Raw genomic sequence first — 6,328 nt, 5'->3', positions numbered from 1 at the left:
TCACTGTCCACTCAGATAGCTGATTGTTGTGGATCAAGCTGTGTTACCTTTGCAGTGAAGATCTAGGGACCTGCATCTGCTTTCTGACAGGAGTGGTAGTGTAGGGTCCTATTGTTATTCACATAGTAGGATTTACTTTGAATTCCCTTATGTTATGTGCCATCAACTCGAGTCCTAAAGACCTGATGGATGAGATATCTAAAGAGAAGTTGACTTTGTGCTAGTCTTGCAAGATCTTCCAGTGTCATCTCCACAGCTATGGTCAATGTGTCCAACCATCTAGCAGCCGGTTTCCTTCTTTGCCTAGTTCCTTCGATCTTCCAAAATATTATCTCCTTCTCCAGTGACCTCTCTTTTTTGACAATGTGACCAAAATAGGACAGCTGTAACTTCATCATTTGGTCTTCTAGTGACATACCCGGTTTGATCTCTTCATAAATTGATCTATCATTTCTTTGGGCTGTCCATGGCATGCCTAAAATCCTTCTCCAGCACCAAATTGCCATTCATGTCTCTACACATTCTTGTTCCTTTGATACAGAACCACTTTACAGATATTCCTGCTGAGAGGGTTGCTGAACAGTATTCCCTGCCACTCATACTTGCTTACTGAGGCTTACTGTGCTACTCTTGCAAGATTTTCCACTGTCATCTCCACAGCTGTGGTCAATGTGTCCAACCATCTAGTAGCCAGTATCCTTCTTTGCCTAGTTACTTTGATCTTCCAAAATATTATTTCCTTCTCCAGTGACTTCTCTAGCAATACACATCAAACTAACGATGTGCAAACTGTCTCCACACATGTCTTATCAAGAGATAAGAGGGGGACACTGGAAGAAGGGGAGGATCAGAGAAGTCAGGATCAAAAAGCATTTTTACACAATACAGAGGATTAACCCCTTAGGTTTCACAGTGAGCATATCAAGCATGCTTTACTGCATATACAGACTGATTTTACTATTGTGGTTTAGTAACACTTTAACCTTTAACTTGTCAACCAACTGAACTGTAGATCAGCTAGCCCAGTGGCTAAATGGTTAGTACTTCTGCCTGTCAGCGCTAGGGTTGTTGGTTTGAATCCCAATCACAGCACCACCTGCTTGAGTATTGCATGTTCTCCCTGTGCCTGCCTGGGTTTCCTCTGGGTACTCTGGTTTCCTCCCACACTCCAAAGACATGCTGGTAGGTTAATTGGCTTCTGTCTATATTGGTCCTAGTATGTGTATGTATGAATGTGAGTTAGGGACCTTAGATTGTACACTCCTTGAGGGTTAGGGACTGATGTGAATTTACAATATATAAGTGCTGCATAAATTGACAGTGCTATATAAGTACCTGTAATTAATAAATAATTCATATATGCAAGGTGGTTACCTTGGGGAGATGGTTGCCTGTTAGCAACAATTGACCTGCCTTTCTAGTGCACAAAATTCACACTATCTTTGTGTCAAAAATCTTTTTTTTTATTTATTCTGGAACAGCAGTTCTAATTAGCTACACTCAGCAAACAATCAATAAAACTGGTTCCTCATCTTTGTAGTCCCAAAATATTATAGTCTTCTGTTACCATACACATGCACTAGCCGAAGTGAACCAGAATCCTGAAAATCGATCCACGGTGGATTGCTCTTCAGAGGGTCAGTGCTAGTTTAAGATACAACATAGTTAATGCAGTCTGCAACTAGCATTACTACTGCTGTTTTTGTTTTTTTTCATCTCGCCCCTTCCAACATAATTTTTATCACCTGCAAAACCTGTCAGATCCAATGATTTTCCACTTGCTTTAAAAGGGTGTTACTCTGTTCATTATACAGTTAAACTGCACAGAAGTGCTGTCACTCTGAAGAAAAGGTAGCTTACTGGAATAAGATATCAGCTTTAAAATAAGCTCTGGGTTCAGTTCAAACACCCACATGGTCTGCAGTTAGAGAAAATGATGAACTAATGAGCTGCTCCAGTCTATAGCAACTGATTACCAACAATGCACTTCCTGGCATGTGAATTGTGTTGAGGTTCCTTAGAAGGGTCAGTCATGGGGGTTTTATTATTTTCCAGCCTTCTCCATATAAAAGTCAGAATTCGCGGTAACCATTTGTCAGTTTGTGTTGGAGGAAACATGAAGTAGATAGGTCAGATCAGAGTGGTTGCAGGGAGAAAGAGTTTCTACCATCCTATGCAGTGCCACTGAAGTTCTATATCTAGATGTTTAGATTAAAATCTGGCTAGTGTCTTTCCTGTTCTAAATGCAGCCAAGTAAAAGTGCTTAAATACTGTGAAAGGAGTCTCTATAATATTTTGCTGTCCTTTTTTAGTTAAATGTACTCTAATATTAATTGTTTGATTAAAAGTTGACTGGTATCTCTCCTGTTAAAAATGTGTAAAAGTGATTAGATACTGTGCATGGAGTTTCAACAATATTTTGCTAGCTTTTTTCAGTGAAATATATACACTATGATGTAGATTTTTGGAATAAAAGCTGGTGGTATCTCTCCTGTTCAAAATGCAACCAAATAAAAGTACTTATAAACTGTGCATGAAGTCACTGCAATATTTTGCTAGCTCTTTTTAGTTAAATATGCACTATAATGTTTATTGATTTATAAATTGACTTGTTCCTCTCTTGTTGAAAATGTGCCTAGTAAAAGTGCCTAAATGCTGTGCATAGTCACTACAATATTTTGCTAGCTTTTCCAGTGAAATATACACACTAATGTTGATTTTTGGATTAAAAGCTGGTTGGCATCTTTCCTGTTCAAAATGCGGCCTAGTAAGAGTATTTAAATACTGTGCAATGTTCTTCTGTCTTATTTCTGTGGCTATGGTGTCTCTCCTGTTCCAAATGTACCCTAGAAAAAGTGGTTAAATACTTTGACACTACACTATGGTGACATGTTGGACCACCTCCAGCCAGTGCTTCATCCATGATACCCAATAGTTCATGAATTTGAATGCAAAGGCTTGTACCCAAAAAAGCTGCACACCCTCACCCCAGAATGTTATAATTTAAATTCTCAGTCACAAATTTCCAGTTGCAGTGAAGACCTGCATAAGCAGGCCCAAAATACAATGCTAGCAGGTGAGAAGGGGTCAGGAACTTATATGGAAGGGGTTGCAGCACAAAGAAATTGGTCAAATAGATTTTCTAAGTATGTAAATAACATGTAAAACATTACGGTATGTTCCCCCTGCTGGATTTTTGCTCTATTATATCTTTTGGAGAATGCAGCATGAGTTGCTGAAACATGCAAAAGTGGGGAGACCACATTAAACACCCAAACAGACAGGAACAGAGTTGGAAATTATGGAGGGGAAATTTCACTGTGGGGGTGTCCAAAACATATAAGAAACCAAAGGTTGACTCCGCCCACAAGGCTCCACCTGTAACTAAAATATCACTATTGTGGGGAAAGTCCATTTAAAATGTAACTAAAGGCAAAACGTTTTTCTTCTTTTTGGATAGTGTAAGGGAGGGTTATAATCCCATCAGTTTTTTTTCCATCTTTGCCCCGTTGGGGAGATTTGCCTTTGCTTCTTTTTTCATAACCAAAACAGGAAGTGAGAGGACATTCCACCATAGTGAGAGAATCCCAGTGTGTCAACAGTGTGTTTCCTCATTTGGAAGATATCCCCGTATTAGTGTTCTAATGTCAACCCAAAATTCGATATTTTCTTTTTACTTTCACTTTCAATTATAACAGTAAACAGGACAAATAGGGTGAATATCCCTAATGGGGACACAGGCATCAATAAAAACTGAAAGATGTTCTAATCCCAACCACTGTATCCATAACAAAAAAAAGGTTTTGCCTTTAGTTACACTTTAACACAATACAGGCAACATATTTCTCGGTTGTGAGGTTGGAAAGTAGGTTAGAAAAAATATCCCAAAGAGAAGGGAGTTCCCATCTTAGACATTGTCTGCAGAACAGAAAATCGCCATTGGACGTTTCTTTTTATCTCTTGTACTGGGGACAACTCTTACATTCTGGATTTCTCATAATTTTCTTTCTTGGTAACAACGGCCACCAACAGCATTGAAAACAGCGTTAAAAACTTGACAGAGGGTTCTGTCTTTCCTTTCCCACTCTATCCAAAAGGAACATAAAAGGTTTTGTCTCAAGATACACTTTAACTAAGTTCTTTTCTGATGTACAGTACAGTATAGAGGTGGTGACATGTCTGTTGGTTGTGAAGTGTGATCAGTTAGAGAGAAGTCTGATGGCCATTACAGGAGTAATGAGGGAGTTCTTGCACATTATTAGGTTTGCCTGACAAATGTGTCATAGATCATTTTTCTTTCTTTGCTGTTGCTTGGATCAATAGCAACTGCAGCGTGAGATAAGTATCAGCCAATTCCTCCTTAACACTTCTAAAGTGTGCTCCGTTTTCATTCTCTTGCACAGTGGTTTTCTAATGAGAATACAGTTGTCTTCTGACACTTCTTTATTGAAATGATTTGAATAATACTTCTTTATAGGAGCAGGACCTAGTTAGACAATGTTGTTACAGAATTATTGAGGACTTTGTAGTCAAACCTCTTTATAGACAAACCATTCTTAAAGAAGACCTCACTAAATACATCTTACATTGGGGGTCACGCTAAATTCATCTGTTACATTGCTTGAAATTGCTACATAAAAAAAAGAAAAAAAGTGAGTGTAAGAACAGTGTGCAACTAAACCACCTAACTTTATTTTACCCACATTCACAACACCCCCTATGTCAGTAGATACAATTAAATATTCGCATATATAGGTCTACTATGCTGTTGTTGTCTAATTTTACACTGCTGTGTTCTCTACAGTATCTTAATTCTTGCAGTTAAACCTCAGTCTGTGATCTTTTTCTCTTGCAAATTTGGACCTATCCTTGCTCATTAAAATTGTCCTTCTACTGGCCAAGTTTAACCCTACTGTATTATATGCAGCCCCTAATTATTAGTAAAACCTCTGCTTGTACTCAGGAATAAGGACCAATGAGACTAAATGCATCTTACATTGGGGATCACGCTAAATGCATCTTTTACATTGCTTGAAATTGCTGCATAGCTTTACCCCTTCACGCCTAAGGGTAAAACAAATCTTAACGCCTAAGCACAATTTTGCAACGTTGACATGCGTTAGTAAAACCGTACATATCATCACAACTACTTTGTACATCCAGGTGAAGTATACCTTGTTTTTTTCAGGACAAATTGGGCTTTCATTTTGTGGTAAATGGTAATGGATATCTCCTGAATTTTTGTTATTATCAAAGGAAAATTGGCCCAAAATAGTAAAAAAAAAATATTTTTTTTAAATTTAGCTGTGTGTTTTTTGTTACTACCATAACCTACCACCAAAGAACAACCCAAAACACATTTTTCAGCTCTTGATGATCACAGTGATACCATATATGTGTATGTTATTTGTTTTTTGTACCCGTAGTACAGCCCAGAAACAACAGTGCGTATTTTGTTTTTTTGTTTACCTAAAACACACTGACACTGACACTAATACCAATATTTTTTTTACAAAAATCCTGACCTTTGACCCTGACCTTTTGATCTTGACATTTGACCCTGACCTTGACCCAAACACCCTGGCACTGAACTAGATCAAAACCTTGATCTAGGTATTTTTTCTTTTATTTTTTAACATTTATTGATTTATATTCATTTTTATTTTTAAATTTTTTTTCTAACAAACAATTTTTTCCCCCCTCTATGCCAGAAGTTAGAGAGATACAATGTATCTCTCTCCTCCATATATAGAGAGAGAAAAAAAAACAAAGGGGGGCCGATCAGTCACTGTGATAGCCAATCAGAGGCTATCACAGGGATCATGTGACCTGGAATCGGGAGTCCCAGGTCCCGATCATTAGAACGGGACCCAGGACTCTCAGTGACACCCCGGTCTTTGTGCTGACAGCGTGCTGTGCAGCGCTCCCCCAGCATCAAGACAGGTATGCAAATTTGCGGCCCCATGGAATAAAGCCCAGTTCTGTGAGGCCGCATATTTGTGTGATGTCGGCGTCAAGGGGTTAAAGAAAAAAAGTGAGTGTAAAAACAGTATGCAACTGAACCACCTAACTTTATTTTACCCACATTCACAACACCCCCTATGTCAGTAGGTAAATTAAATATTTGCGTATACCAGTTAGGTCTACTATGCCAAATAAACTTGCCCTACTGTCATCTAATTTTACACTGCTGTGTCTTCTGCAGTATCTTAATTCTTGCAGTTAAACCTCAGCTTGTGCTCCTTTTCTCTTGTGAATTTGGACCTATCCTTGCTCATTAAAATTGTCCTTCTACTGGCCAAGTTTAACCCTACTGTATTATCTGCAG

This window comes from Staurois parvus, unplaced genomic scaffold (assembly GCF_062004578.1).
Source record: "Staurois parvus isolate SC_StPar_1 unplaced genomic scaffold, SC_StPar_1.0 ptg000589l, whole genome shotgun sequence".
NCBI classification, from domain to species: domain Eukaryota; kingdom Metazoa; phylum Chordata; class Amphibia; order Anura; family Ranidae; genus Staurois; species Staurois parvus.
This window is presented reverse-complemented; position numbering follows the sequence as displayed.